Below are 16,009 nucleotides of genomic sequence, written 5' to 3' on the forward strand. Positions count from 1 at the left end.
CAAAAGAAGTTACTTTTTGAGTTGAGAATATTTGCTTCAATAGAATTTATTTTTTAAACCAAAATTTTGCTTCACTTTAAACCAGGGATCTCCATACTTACTAAACAAAGCGCCAGTTTATTATCCTTCAGACTTTAGAGAGGCCAGACTGTTAGTAGGAGTAGAAAATGTACTAGCATCAGTAACAATGTCCCCTCAATGGTGTCAGTGAGAGGAACAGTACCCCATCATTGGTGTCAATGGGAGGAATAGTGCCCCATCGGTGACTGTGAGAGGAATAGTGCCCCATCATTGGTCACTGTGAGAGGAATAGTGATCCATAATTGGTGTTCATGAAAGGAACAGTGCACCATCATTGGTGTCAGTGGGAGGAATAGTGCCCCATCATTGGTGTCAGTGGGAGGAATAGTGCCCCATCATTGGTGTCAGTGGGAGGAATAGTGCCCCATCATTGGTGTCAGTGGGAGGAATAGTGCCCCATCATTGGTGACTGTAAGAGGAATAGTGCCCCATTATTGGTGTTCGTGAAAGGAACAGTGCCCCATCATTGGTGTCAGTGGGAGGAATAGTGCCCCATCATTGGTGACTGTGAGAGGAATAGTGCCCCATCATTGGTGTTCGTGAAAGGAACAGTGCCCCATCATTGGTGTCAGTGGGAGGAATAGTGCCCCATCATTGGTGTCAGTGGGAGGAATAGTGCCCCATCATTGGTGTCAGTGGGAGGAATAGTGCTCTATCAATGTTGTCCATAAGAAGAATAGTGTCCCATCACTGGTGTCAGTGAGATGAATATTGCCTCATCATTGGTGTCAGTGACAAGAATTGTGCCCCATCATTGGTGTCAGTGAGAGGGATAGTGCCCCATGATTGGTATCGATGAGAGAAATAGTACCCTATCATTGGTGTTCATGAAAGGAACAGTGCCACCTTATTGGTGTCAGTGGGAATAGTACCCTATTACTGGTGTCAGTGGGAGGAGTTGTGCCCCATCATTTGCTTCCATGAAAGGAATAGTGCCCCAAGATTGGTGTCAGTGGGAGAAATAGTGCCTCATCATTGGTGTCAATGAGAGGAATAGTGTCCCATCATTGGTGTCAGTGAGAGGAATATTGCCTCATCATTGGTGTCAGTGACAAGAATAGTGCCCCATCATTGGTGTCAGTGGGAGAATTTGTGCCCCATGAATGTTGTCCATGAGAGGATAGTGTCCCATTATTGGTTTCAGTAAGAAGAATAGTGCCTATCATTGGTGTCAGTGAGAGGAATATAGCCCCATCATTGGTGTCAGTGAGAGGAATAGTGCACCATCATTGGTGTCCATGGAAGGAATAGTGCCCTATCATTGGTGTCAGTGGAAGGAAGAATGCCCTACCATTGGTGTCAGTGGAAGGAAGAGTGCCCTATGATTGGTGTCAGTGGGAGGAATAGTGCCCTATTGTTGTCCATGAGAGGAATAGTGTCCTATCACTGGTGTCAATGAGAGGAATATTGCCTCATCATTGGTGTCAGTGACAAGAATAGTGCCCCATCATTGGTGTCAGTGGGAGGAATAGTACCCCATCAATTTTGTCCACGAGAGGAATAGTGTCCCATGATTGGTGTCAATGAGATGAATAGTGTCCATCATTGGTGTCAGTGAGAGAAATATGTCTCTCTCATCAGTGTCAGTGAGAGGGATAGTACCCCATCATTGGTGTCAGTGAGAGGAATAGTGCCCCATGATTAGTATCGATGAGAAAAATAGTACCCTATCATTGGTGTCCATGAAAAGAATAGTGCCCCCTTATTGGTGTCAGTGGGAGGAATAGTATCCTATTATTGGTGTCAGTGGGAGGAATAGTGCTCCATCATTTGTTTCCATGAATGGAATAATACCCCAAGATTGGTGTCAGTGGGAGAATTTGGCCCCATGAATATTGTCCATGAAAGGAATAGTGTCCCATCACTGGTGTCAGTGGGAGGAATAGTGCCCTATCAATGTTGTCCATAAGAGGAATAGAGTCCCATCACTGGTGTCAGTGAGAGGAATATTGCCTCATCATTGGTGTCAGTGAGAAGAATACTGCCCCATCATTGGTGTCAGTGGGAGAATTTGTGCCCCATGAATATTGTTCACAAGTGGAATAGTGTCCCACCATTGGTGTCATTGAGAGGAATATTGCCCCATCATTGGTGTCCATAGAAGGAATAGTGCCCCATCATTGGTGTCCATAGAAGGAATAGTGCCCCATCATTGGTGTCCATGGAAAGAATAGTACCCCGTGGTTGGTTTCAGTGGGAGAAATAGTACCTCACCATTGGTGTCAGTGGGAGGAATATTGCCCCATCATTGGTGTCTGTCAGAGGAATAATACCACATCATTGGTGTCTGTGAGAGGAATAGTGCTCCATCATCGGTGTCAGAGAGAGACATACTATCATGTTATTATTGTCAATGGGATAAATAGTGCCCCATCATTGTATCAGTGGGAGGGATTGTGCCCATCAACGGTGTAAGTGGGAGGAATAATGCCACATCATTGGTGTCAGTGGAAGAAATTGTGCCCCATGATTGGTGTTAGTGGAAGTGGAAGAAATTGTGCCCCATCATTAGTGTCAGTGGAAAAATTGTGCTCCATTATTAGTGTCAGTGGAAAAATTGTGCCCCACTGTTGTTTTCAGGGGAAGGAATAGTGCCTTATTGTTAATGTCAGTGAGAGAAGAGTACCCCAAGGGCTGGATAAAGGCAAGCAAAGGGCCACAGTTTCAAGACCATTGCTTTAAATGACCAGATTGTGGTAACACTGTCTTCTTACTGAAAAGAAATCCTCAATATAATCTCCTTGCTCTCCCCTAACAACCTTGAAGTATGGCTGAGTAATGCCATTGTAATATATATATCCATATACTGTAATGTAGCATAGCTGTATGTAATATAAACATATAAATGATGAATACATGGCAGAAAATGTGTAAGTTATTAATTAGAGAGCTGCTGAAGTGTACACAATACAAGCTATGACAATGTTTTGGTAAGCACAATCATGAGACAGCCGCAAGCCCTGGATACATGATTAGCTCACAAAAACTCATATGACTTGTTAAGAATGTACACAGTGTTGTAAGCAGCCTAGAGGTATTGTGAGCCTGTCTAAGCCCACAAAATCACAGTTCCTTCAAATAAAAGATTTCAATAAGCACCTATTTTTTTACCATAGCCAGCAACAGAATAGATAAGAAACATAAAAAAAGTTTTTTCGAGAAAAGTTGGACACGGTGCCAAGCCTAAAATTAGAAACACGTTCAGCTTCGCATACTATGCGGTTTTGCGCTAAAGAAATGCATCCTGTCTTGTATTAACCAATTCATAACCGCACACCCTTTACTGGGAATTCATTATCACAGATTAAAGCAATGCTATTTAAAATGTCAAACAGAAAACATGAAATGTGCAGGTTATTTTCTGCACATGACCCCCATAGAGGTGAGATCTCTAAATTCTAGTATTGAAGGTGAAATGGCTGGGAAATGTCTGAGTTACTTACTTAGTGTTCATCTCTGTGCAGAGGTATTCCACAAACATCTCCACTCCTTGCTCACTTGCCAAGTGCTAATGCATGAAACGAGCGGCTGTTTCCTTTGAGCTTGTGCTGTGTCTTACCAAGTCACATGCCCCTCCTCTGATAAATCTAGCAGCAGACTTTGCCAGGAGGTCAACATTTTCAGATTTTTTTTTTTTTCGTCAAAGATTATTTTATTTTTAGATGTGATAGCTACGTCTGATCTGTGGCACTGTTAGAAATTAAACCACAAAAGCCTTGAGGAGGTGTGGAATTACTGCATATGCCCACATGAGTAAAAGGTTTACATAATACAATATATATATATATATATATATATATATCACATACATTAAAAGAGATATTATTTTCTTTCTTTACAAAGTGAATGGTCAGATGATTAAGATTATACATATTAGAGAATATGTAAACAGGAATCTTGTAAAGCAACCCATGTAGTTTAAAACAGAAATGATAGGTAAAACATTTGTGTATAGATATAAACAACATTTTAAACATCTGTTTCCCCCTTTTTTTTTTTATAACTGATCACTGCACTTCCCAGTGAATGGCAGTGGGGGGTGGGTGTCAGCACAAGTCTGATCATTGAAGGAGAGCACACTGAGTTCTCAGCATAGCGAGAGAACTGTCTACGCTGTGTTGCCCTGCCTAGTGTGGTCAGTTTTTAATAGGAAAGCAGAGAGACTGGCAGGAACACCAAGGAATTCACACAAAGGAAACAATACAAAGAGAACAGGATACCTTTTTATACAAGTACATGGTACAGCAGGCACATATCAGGAATACAGCTACAGATTTCCATTGGTCTAGATTTGCTGTGGTCCAGGTTTCTAATGGTCTGAATTTGCAGTGGTCTGGATTTGCAGTGGTCCAGATTTCTAGTGGTCTGCATTTGCAGTGGTCCAGATTTGCATTGGTCTGGATTTGCAGTGTTTCAGATTTCTAGTGGTCTGAATTTGCAGTGGTCTGGATTTGCAGTGGTCTGGATTTGCAGTGGTCCGGATTTGCAGTGGTCCGGATTTGCAGTGGTCCGGATTTGCAGTGGTCCGGATTTGCAGTGGTCCAGATATGCAATGGTCCAGATATGCAATGGTCCAGATATGCAATGGTCCAGATATGCAGTGGTCCAGATATGCAGTAGTCCAGATTTCCAATGGTCTTGATTTGCAGTGGTCCAGATTTCCAATGGTCTGGATTTCCAATGGTCTTGATTTGCAGTGGTCCAGATTCCAATGGTCTTGATTTGTAGTGGTCCAGATTTCCAGTGGTCCAAAACATGATAGGTGGTAATGAGAACTTTCCCTAATAAACACCTGGTAATGCCTGCACATGTGAGGAAAATTATCCTCAATGAAGGTTACAGACAGAAATAAAACCCCAAAATCTATCTATCTATCGAAAGAAGTGCAGACACAAGGAGCATATGCATCCATGGGAGATGGGTGCTCTCTGCAAGAGCTGGAGGGTCATTGAATGCCTAGCCCTAGAGCGTCATTCAGTCACAGGCCCCTACCCCATCCCCCCTTGAAGCCAGCCCTGCATCATTTCATTGAAAAAAATCTACATATTTATCTTTTTCACAAAGCGCGCATTTAGATCCCGTCCAATGATGTCACAGATCTCACTCATCTTGAAGTAGGGATAGCCGCGGTGAGGTAAGCCGGTGAGGAGGGAGTTACAGTAGTCAAGTCGTGATATATTACGGGAGTGAATGAGTTGCTTAGTAGTTTCCAGGGTTAGGAACGGACGTATTTTGGAGATATTGCGGAGGTGGAGTCTACATGAGTTTGTCAGCGATTGGACCTGGGGTTGGAAAGACAGATTGGAGTCTAAGATGACACCTAGTACTCTAGCTTGCAGGTTGGAATTGATGGTGGAGTTGTTGGTCATGATTGAGAAGTCGGGGGGGGGGGGTGCGCAGGCTGGGGGGAAAACTAGGAGCTCGGTTTTGGAAAGATTTAGTTTAAGGAAGTGGAGTGACATCCAATCCTATGTCGTTCAGTAGGCTTGTGATACAGGCGGAGACTGAAGGGGTGAGGAGAGAGGTAGAGAGATAGAGTTGCCTGTCGTCGGCATAGAGATGGTAGTTGAAGCCGTGAGAGTGTATCAGTTGGCCAAGGGAGGAAGTGTAGATGGAGAAGAGAAGGGGCCCGAGGACAGAACCTTGAGGGACCCCAACAGAGAGGGGGAGTGAAAGGGAGGTGGAAGCGTTATAGGTAACACTGAAGGAGCGCTGTGATAGATAGGAAGAGAGTCAGGAGAGAGCGGAGTCTCTGAGGTCAAGAGAGTGTAGTTTTTTTGGAGGAGGGGGTGGTCAACCATGTCGAAATCTGCGGAGAGGTCGAGGAGTAGGAGGATTGAGTAGTGGCCATTAGCTTTGGCGGTTAGCAGGTCGTTGGTGAGTTTGAGTAGGGCAGTTTCGGTGGAGTGTAGGGGACGGAAGCCAGACTGTAGGGGATCAAGGAGGTTGTTGTCGGTGAGGTGGGAACTCAGGCGATTATAGACGAAGCGCTCAACCCACTCTTGAAGACCAAGCCTTTTCTGACACTTTTTGTTCACATGAAAAAACAGTTTTTTTACTAGAAAACTACTTTGAACCCCCAAACATTATATATTTTTTAAAGCAGAGGCCCTAGAGAATAAAACGGTGGGTGTTGGGAAAAATACACTTTTTAGTATTTTAATGCACAAAAACACAATATATTGCCCAATTATTTGATAAAATATAAAATATGATGTTACACCGAGTAAATAGATACCAAACATGACATACTTTAACCCCTTGGCGCTGGTGCCTCCCAGCCCTTTAAGGGTTTCAGAAGCCAGGAGGCGGGGAGCGGTTTTAGGGTCATGGCTGTCACGGCGGTCACATGATCAAGAAAGGTCCTGATCAAAAGAGGAGATCGGGACCTTCCCGTGAGTACCGGATATGTGTGCTGGGAGCACGGAGCATGCAGCACGCGCGCTCTCAGCAAATATGTTTTTCTTAATTGCACGCAAACATGCGGCCGCTCGGCGTCAAGGCCCAGATGCTGGGAGGCCGCACATTTGCGTGCGGCCAGCGCCAAGAGGTTAACATTGCACATGCCGGTGCAATGGCAGCAAAGTACATACATTTTTATTATCGATAGGTGATGCTTAAAAGCCTTTACAGGTCACCAATTTATATTTACACAGGATGTCTAGTGCTGGAATTACTGCCCTCGATCTGATGTTCGTGGCAATACCTCACATGCATGGTGCAACTGCTGTTACATACCAACACGGGGTAAAAGCCTGTGCATGCAGGTGCGCACGTGCAGGAGGGCAAGGGTGCTTTTTTTTTTTTTTAGGTTTTTTTTTAGGGTTTTTTTTTCTATTGTTATTTTTACACTGTCCCTTTCTTTCTTTTTTTTTGATTACTTTTATTGCTTTCACAGGGAATGTAAATATCCCCTCTGTGGACCAATATGTCTGCAATTCATTCTTTTTTGTAATGTCCATGTTGAGGGTTAGGACCAAAAAAGTTTTACATTCAGAAACCGTGATAGGTTTCCATGCGAATTGTCTGGCAAGAGCTGAGTTTGGGTGGGCGGCGATGTATTGTTGTGCGTATAAATTGCCTTGGCCCACAATCAATTGGTACAAATCTTCTATGAAGAACAGCGGAGGGGCTAAACGCTAGTGCAGACAATGAACAGGGCTGTTCCTGCTAACACTGTATTTTTGGGGACACTATACAAAGGAGGCACTAGTATAGTTCTGTTCATGATCAATATATTGATCTGTACAAACACTATACTAGTAATGGGGGTGATCAGTGACCTATAGCATGAGTGTGTAGTGTGAGGGCAATCTAACACTAGCTGACCCTGGCTGGGGCGCTTACTGACCCTGACATTATCTGATGTCGCTAGTGGCAGGAATGCAGTGACCAGTAAAAAGTTCTATATACTGACACCAGGGGTGGACTGACAACTCATGGGGCCCCCGGGCAATAGGGGATCATGGGGCCCCTGTGTCCTTGCCCAAACTCAAAAAAGCCTATGAAAAAGGTACCAGGGGCATCTCATGGGGCCCCCTACTGACCCCAGGCCCTCGGGCAGTGACCGAGTTTCCAAATGTTCAGTCCGCCCCTGACTGACACTGTACTAATGGCACTGGCTGGGTGACGGGGTGATCAAAGGGTTAATAGGGGCGATCAAAGGGTTAAATTTGCTAATCTACCGTGTGTGTGTAAAATGTAGTGCTTTTACTCAGTGCTGTGTTCTGTCTTCTCTCCCTGGACAGACCGAGGGGACAGCAGGGGGCGCAGGTGCGCTCACACCCCAAAACAGGAAGCGTCGCAAGATTACATCGCTTTGGCAAGAGCTGCTGCTCGCCCTCAAAAGGCTGCAGTACATTGTGGGTGGGCGGGAAGAGGTTAATTATATATTTTTGTTTTTATTTTGTTTGGTTTTGTTTGTTTTTTTGGGGTGGGGGGTGGTAGGGATTGTTTACTTTTTTGTGTGAGCATAGATCTATGTTTGTCTATGGATTGAAGCTCAGGTTTCACAGCTAATTGATACAGTAGTTGTTCAGCTGTTCAGGATAGGTTTACATCAGGTTCAGGATAGGTTCAGGTCAGGATTATCCTGTTTACACATATGCAGTTTAGAAACAGTTCCCATAGAAGTCAATAGCCTATAATCCGTACCTGAACCGGACCACACTGCTCAGAAATCATACATGACTCGTTTTCAATCCGCACTGAATCTGCACAGCTACTGCACTGGACATATGTGAACAGGCACCATAGAAAGCAATGTTATTTCACATGTCATGTGGATTGGATGTGGTTCAAATAGCATCCAATCCGCATGTACACTATATTGCCAAAAGTATTGGGACGCCTGCCTTTGTACGCACATGAACTTTAATGGCATACCAGTCTTAGTCCATAGGGTTCAATATTGAGTTGGCCCACCCTTTGCAGCTTTAACAGCTTCTACTATTCTAGGAAAGCTGTCCACAAGGTTTAGGAGTGTGTCTATGGGAATGTTTGACCATTCATCCAGAAGTGCATCTGTGAGGTCTGGCACTGATGTCGGACGAGACGGCCTGGCTTACAGTCTCCACTCTAATTCATCCCAAATGTGTTCTATTGGGTTGAGGTCGGAATTCTCTTCAGGCCAGCAAAGTTCCACCACCCCAAACTCACTCATCCATATCTTTATGGACCTTGCTTTGTGCACTGGTGCACAGTCATGTTGGAACAGGAAGGGGCCATCCCCAAACTGTTCCCACAAAGTTGGGAGCATGAAATTGTCCAAAGTGTATTGGTATGCTGACGCCTTAAGAGTTCCCTTCCCTGGAACTAAGGGGCCAAGCCCAACTGCTGGAAAACAACCCCACACCATAATCCCCCCTCCAACAAACTTTACACTTCGCACAATGCAGTCAGGCAAGTGCCGTTCTCCTGGCAACCACCAAACACAGACACATCCATCAGAATTTCAGACAGAGAAGCATGATTCAACATTCCAGAGAACACATCTCCACTGCTCTAGAGTCCAGTGGCGGCGTGCTTTACACCACTGCATCCGACGCTTTGCATTGCACTTGGTGATGTAAGGCTTGGATGCAGCTGCTCAGCCATGGGAACCCATTCCATGAAGCTTTCTACACCCTATTGTTGTGCTAATCTAAAGGCTACACAAAGTTTGGAGGTCTTTAGCTACCGACTCTGCAGATATTTGGTGACTTCTGCGCTTCAGCATGCGCTGACCCCACTTTGTCATTCTAAGTGGCCTACCACTTTGTGGCCAAGTTGCTGTTGTTCCACGTTGCTTTCGCTTTGTTATAATACCACTAACAGTTGACTGTGGAATATTTAGTAGCAAGGAAATTTCACAGATGGATTTATTGCACAGGTGACAACCTATCACGGTACCATGCTTGAATTCACTGAGCTTCTGAGAGCGACCCATTCTGTCACAAATGTTTGTAGAAGCAATCTGCATGCCTAGGTGCTTGATTTTATACACCTGTGGCCACGGAGGTGATTGAAACACCTAAATCCAATGATTTGGAGGGGTGTCCCAATACTTTTGGCAAGATAGTGTATGTGAACCGGCACTTACTGTTGACTGACTCTCTACCTCTGCTGGAAGTCTATTCCAAGCATCAACTACTCTTTCAGTATAATAATACTTTCTAAGATTAGTTTTCAACTTTCCTCCTTTTAGTTTAACCACTAGCCTACAGGGCACTTATACCCCCTTCCTGCCCAGGCCAATTTCCAGCTTTCAGCGCTGTCACACTTTGAATGACAATTGCGCGGTCATGCAACACTGTACCCATAAGACATTTTTATCTTTTTTGTGACAGATAGAACTTTATTTTGGTGGTATTTAATCACCTCTGGGTTTTTTATTTTTCTTAAACAAACCAAGAACCACTGAAAATTTTGAAAAAAAAAGTTTTTTTTCTTAGTTTTTGTTATAAAATGTTGTAAATAAGTGATTTTTCTCCTTTACTGATATGCGCTAATGAGGCTGTAGTGATGGTAACTGATAGGGTGCACTGATGGACACTGATAGGTGGCACTGATTAGGAGACACTGGTAGGTGGCACTAATGGGCATTGACAGGCATCGCTGATGGGCACTGAAAGGCAGAACTCATATATGTGTAAAATAAGGAAAAATGAGCGCACTCCAATGAGCGGCAAATGCACAAAAAGGAACTACAAGCCCTTCCAACCAAAATAAAACAATATAAGTGCAGCGCTACAAACAATATCCAAATGGCAATTGAAATATAAACGATTGTCAAATATAAGAATGTTGGAGATGATAAACAGTTCAGTGAAGGGGGACTCGCAGGGAGTATAGGTGTAATCCAATCCCAGGAATAGATAAATTGCCTGCTTACCAGAAGTGCAATTAGAATGCGCATGTACAGATTACATGTAGCTGGGATCCCATGTAGGCGCTGCTTTATAGTACCCAGATGGTCCGTCGGTGGTAAGACGATGCTGGCCTGGTCGGATCACACTGCTCCTTGGATCCACACAGAGAACCTAAAAATGCTGGGGCTGAGGTATGGGAACTCAGTGCCAGGTGTAAGGAGTAAAAATACTCATAGTGTAGTATGTTTTAAAATTATTTATTAAATCCAATACGTAAAACCATATAAGTTTACAAAACGCATGCCTGCAGCCTGTAGCCAGTATATGCAGCTTGAAAAAGAGATCCTATACACTGACCAGTAAAAACCATGGGTGGGCCGCCGGACCTCCTGACCCGGTGGCGTAACGTCAAGGCGTGCGAAGGCTCCTCCTAACGCGTTTTGTGTCAATACACGTCCACTGTAGGGGTGATGCCATGCATGCCTGACGTCTGTTTGCCTCTTTATATGTTTAAAAATCGCGCCAAACCGCACTAGCGCCGCCTTGCTGACGATTTTCCTGAAGTTTGGGAACCATAAAGATGGCCGCCGCGTGTCCCACTGCGCATGCGCGAACAGTCCGGTCGCCATTTTCTCGGTTGGATATAAACATCCAGCCGATCACCAGTGCGCCTGCGCGAACCAGGGCGGCCGCCATTTTCTTGTGGATTTTCAAATGTAAAGGAGGGGACTGGAGCCGGAATGACTGATCCGCCGCATACAGGGAAACAGTCAGGTGACAGTCCCCTAGGTGTTTAGAAGCTATATACCTCACAGGAGGGACTTCATAAATATACTCTCGGTTTATTGGGGCATAAAAGGGATCAGGTCTTCTAATACCTGTATCCCATGGTGATATGACACATGTGCATGAAACACGGGCGCCCATCTAGCAGAGGTCCACTATACGTACATATATGTATCCCTAAGTCAAATGGGAATAAAGTAAATCATATGAGGTGTGAAACCAAAATACAGAAATAATAAAATATTCCATAATCCTTAAGTTAAAATCAAACACATATGACATTCATATAAAAAAATGCATATATCGTAAAGATGATAATTATAATGCGTCTACTGACATAACGCACCAGAATTACCCCCCATGGACCCACTGGAATAGATGCGGATCCATAAGGACATAAAAATATCAAAACAACAAAGACCTCAATTACAAGGGAAGAAGACATAAAAAGGAGCATCTACAAGATGTTATAATTGATACATCAACACACATAATCGCATGTAAAGGAAGCGAATATTTAGAAGACTTCCTTAGGAAGTGACCAAAAACAGGATATGTGTTACAACTGCCCAGATACAGTAAAATGACCAAAATTGCACTAAAAACCCTCATAAAAAACCACATGTTGAGAACTGTTGTGCAAATATAAGGGACTATGTGAACTGCCAACCCATAAACTGTCATATGTGAGGTCAGTCCGTATATAGGCTTCAACTGTTATCGATGAAGCAGTTTAGGTCCAGTTCTACATTGTGACCTAACGGTGTCATAGACTTCATCTCAAAGATCCATTTAGTCTCAAGACGCGAGACTTCCCTACTTCTATTTGAACCCCTCCAGTGATGTTGTACAACATCAATGCCTGTAAACCTAAGGGTAGAGGGATCCCTATGGTGATGGTCTCTGTAATGCTTAGATAGAGAATGTTCGCGAAAACCCCTTTTGATATTATAGACGTGATCACGAAGGCGATCACGAAGGCGATCACGAAGTCTCCTCGTAGTCCTTCCAATGTATTGCTTCTGGCACGGGCACTCCAGAAGATACACTACATAACGTGAGTTACAAGAAATGAACGTAGTTATTTCATAATCTTTCCCAGTTATGGTGGAAGCGAAGGATTCGACTTTCCTCTTAGATCTATTGCCATACTTGCATATTTGGCATTTCTTACAGGGAAAGAAAATCCTCAGATTACCAAAGAGCTTAGGATGTGTGGGTGGATCCAGTATATTAGGGGCAATGGTGTTACGAAGCGATGGGGCCCTTTTGAAAATAATTTCCGGATTTGTAGGTAAGCACTTAGAGAGAATGGGGTCTGCTCTAAGTACTTCCCAATTTCTTGTCACAATGTGGCGTATTGTCTTATGCTGAATAGAGTAAGGGGTGATGAAAGGACAGAACAGATCTTTCTTTGGGTTAGGTGGTCCTAAGAGCATATCCTGCCTGTCCAGTTTGGCTACCCTGTCAATTTCCTGATCTAGGGTTTCCGCTGTGTAGCCTTTATCCAAAAACCTTTGTCTTAGGACTTTTACTTTTTCATGATAGGTCCCGATTTCCGTACAGTTACGCCTTATCCTCATGAATTGACTCTTAGGGATGCTGTTTAGCCACTGCGGATGGTGGCAACTGTCAATCGGGATGTAACTGTTCCTATCTGATGTTTTGAAGTAAGCTTCGGTGCTACAATATCCTCCTTTGTTAAAGATGGTGATGTCCAGAAAATTCACACAATTAATACTATACTCATACGAGAACCTGATGTTAAGATTATTGTTGTTAAGTGTGCCGAAGAAGCTAATGAGAGAAGTTTCTTCCCCCTGCCATAGGAGGAGGACATCATCTATGTATCTTTTATAGAATAGCAATTCAGGCCAATCTCTAGAATAGATGATGTCCTCCTCCCACCTTGCCATAAACAAGTTAGCCAGGCTCGGGGCGAATTTAGCGCCCATTGCTACACCCCTGGTCTGTAGATAGAAATTATTGCCAAACCAGAAGTAGTTGCTTCTCATTGCAAAATTCAAAAGACTCAGAATGAAGGTTTTATGTGTGGCGGAAACATTATTAGCCAGATTAAGGTAATAGTCTGCAGCTGACATGCCATCATCATGGTTGATGTTACTATACAGCGATGCGACATCAGCTGTCACCAGGAAAGTTGTCAACTCAGGATTCCAATTTAAAGTACTAACTTCATTTAATACTTGTTTAGTGTCTTTAATATAGGCTGGAGTAGCAAGGACCAGAGGCTGTAAAAAATAATCAATGTACTGTCCAACTTTAGAACAGAGTGACCTGATGCCACTGATAATAGGTCTACCAGGGGGGTGTGTGGCATTTTTATGTACTTTAGGCAAATAATAGAAAACAGGAGTTTAGGTGCCTTAGGACATAGAAAATCTTTCTCCTTGTTATTAATTACATGGAGTTCATGTCCCTGTTTAATAAGATTCTTTAGGGTTCGTTTAAAAGCGATAACAGGGTCCTTAGGAAGTATGATGTAAGTATCCTTGTCACCAAGGATGTTTAGGGCCTCAGCTACATAGTCTTTTTTATTTAGGACGACTATTCCCCCTCCCTTATCCGCAGGCCTGATAACAAGATCTTTGTTATTCAGGAGTGATTTCAGACCTATACTAAGATCCTTAGGTTTACAGGGGTGCTTAACTCATTGATATAAGACTGTTTAGGAGACACTGGTAGGTGGCACTAATGGGCATTGACAGGCATCACTGATGGGCACTGAAAGGCAGAACTCATATATGGCACTGATAGGCTGCACTAACTGGCACTGATAGGCTGCACTGACTGGCACTGTTAGGTGGCACTGACTGGCACTGTTATGCGTCATTGATAGGCAGCACTGATGGGCACTGATAGGCGGCACTGATGCACACTGATAGGCAGCACTGACTGGCACTGATAGGCGGCACTGATATGTGGCATTGACTGGCATTGATAGGTGGCACTGACTGGCACTGATGAGTGACACCGGGCACTGAAATGTGGCACTGATGTGGCATTGATGGGCTCTGGCAGGTGGCATGGATGAGCACTGACAGGTGGCACTGCTGGGGCTACACAGATCATCAGGGCACACTGATCATCAGTGCTCTGATGATCTGTGTACATGTCCCCTCAGAGGAATGCCGTTTACCGGCTCTCCTCTCCTCACGAGCTGTCAACGTGACAGCTCGTGAGGAGAGAAATGCCGATAACCGGCATTTCCCTGTTTACATGTGATCAGTTGTGATTGGACACAGCTGATCACATGACCGAGCCGACATCTTTGGCTCTTTCCGTTGATTGGTTATCCGCTGTGTCCGAGGGACACAGCGCACTGCCGATCACCACGCTGCTAGCACCCGGAGCCGTGCATGCCCGGTTAGAATGGGAGGACGTCATATGACGTCCTCCCAGAACGAGAGAACCGCCTTGCGCCCATCATTGTACTATATGTGCACCGCACAGTGTATATACTCGCCGTTGTCCTCGGGTGCAGAGTGACGTCGTAGCTCCTCCCCTACGCGTTACACCACTGGCTTCATCAGGGGTTGTGATTCACCCGAGGACAACGGCGAGTATACACACTGTGTGGCGCACACACAGAGTGTTTCATTTGAAAAGCGCTATATGTTTTTATCTAATGTAAGTGCAATATTAGGGCACCTTAATAAAGGTTTACTTTCTAAAGGATAAAGCTATCTACTAGGCTTATAAGAAGGTGAGCGCATAACTTAACTGTAATAAGGATTCAAAGAAAGTCACAAATATCGCCTTGGATCACATTAATACTCTGTTTTGGGACTATCACAAATTTATTGATCAGTAGAGACGTTTCTATAATTTTTGGATCACATCACCTAAATTTTTAAGTTTATAACATATTGAATACCAACTAGGTGGCACATATTGATTTTGTTTTTTATGGATATATAATAGTTGTGTTGTGGGAATTGGTTTATCACTGCATGATTTGTGTAGTATTTGCTTATATTGGGAGCACAACATATATGGTTTATAGCTCTACATAGAAACCAATCTGTATCCAGCTTTTATTGTGAAAGCTTAAAGTGTTAATAAGTCAAGGAAGGAGGGATAATACAAATGCACTTTATGGGCACAGAAACTACATACACGTGTTAATAAAATCAGTGTTGCTTTATGTGACATTGCGTCACATATAAACCATAAGGTTAAAAAACACTTTATATAATATAACCGCAGTGAATGTTCCAAAGCCCACCATGTAATGGAAGGAACACAACCAGTGATGAAGCATAGAAGTAACCACCAGGATGATCCTACAGGGGGATGAGGGACATTCTAGCGCTGGAGAGTTTGCCCAACATGTTTAGCGACAGCAGTCACTTTCTCAGGGGCTAATTGTATATCTAAAAAAGATACATATGCTTAGATAAACACAACAAGAAGTCATACAAACATAGTAAAGGACTTGTAAAGAATATAATAGGAAAACAAAGTTACAAAGAGTATCATTATGCACCAGACAGTCATGGGCCCTCCAGTCTGTGTGAGCAGGCCTCCTCTATGTCCCTAGCAGGACGGAAAGCCATCCAGGGGGCCAGATATGGGGTTGCAATACTAGCAAGACAGACCAGAACCCAGAGGTGCCTAAAAGGACTAAATTCCCAATAGGGAGGAGTAATGGAGAGCCAAAAGGAGCCTAAATAGAAATATATAGACTAGAAATATCATCCTTAATTCAATAGTACTAGTAAAGCAGCTGTTAAACGCGGGTTTAGGAGCTTTTTGCATTTTTTTGCCAA

General features: G+C 43.7%; 1 protein-coding gene across 5 annotated transcripts in view; it reads right to left on the reverse strand.

The window, feature by feature from the left end:
• RASGRP3 (RAS guanyl releasing protein 3) overlaps window positions 1-16,009 on the reverse strand; it is a 205,821-nt gene that overhangs the window by 151,174 nt on the left and 38,638 nt on the right. For 3 of the 5 annotated variants that reach the window (XM_089690178.1, XM_089690177.1, XM_089690174.1), the window contains exon 1: window positions 3,525-3,654. The exons of 1 other annotated variant lie outside the window; for it this stretch is intronic. The gene's annotated coding sequence lies outside the window, so the exon portion shown is untranslated. Of the gene's footprint in view, window positions 1-3,524; window positions 3,655-16,009 lie in introns of those variants that run through there. One more of the 5 variants, XM_089690175.1, reaches the window with a different exon arrangement.

Source organism: Staurois parvus, unplaced genomic scaffold (genome assembly GCF_062004578.1).
Source record: "Staurois parvus isolate SC_StPar_1 unplaced genomic scaffold, SC_StPar_1.0 ptg000520l, whole genome shotgun sequence".
Lineage (NCBI taxonomy): Eukaryota > Metazoa > Chordata > Amphibia > Anura > Ranidae > Staurois > Staurois parvus.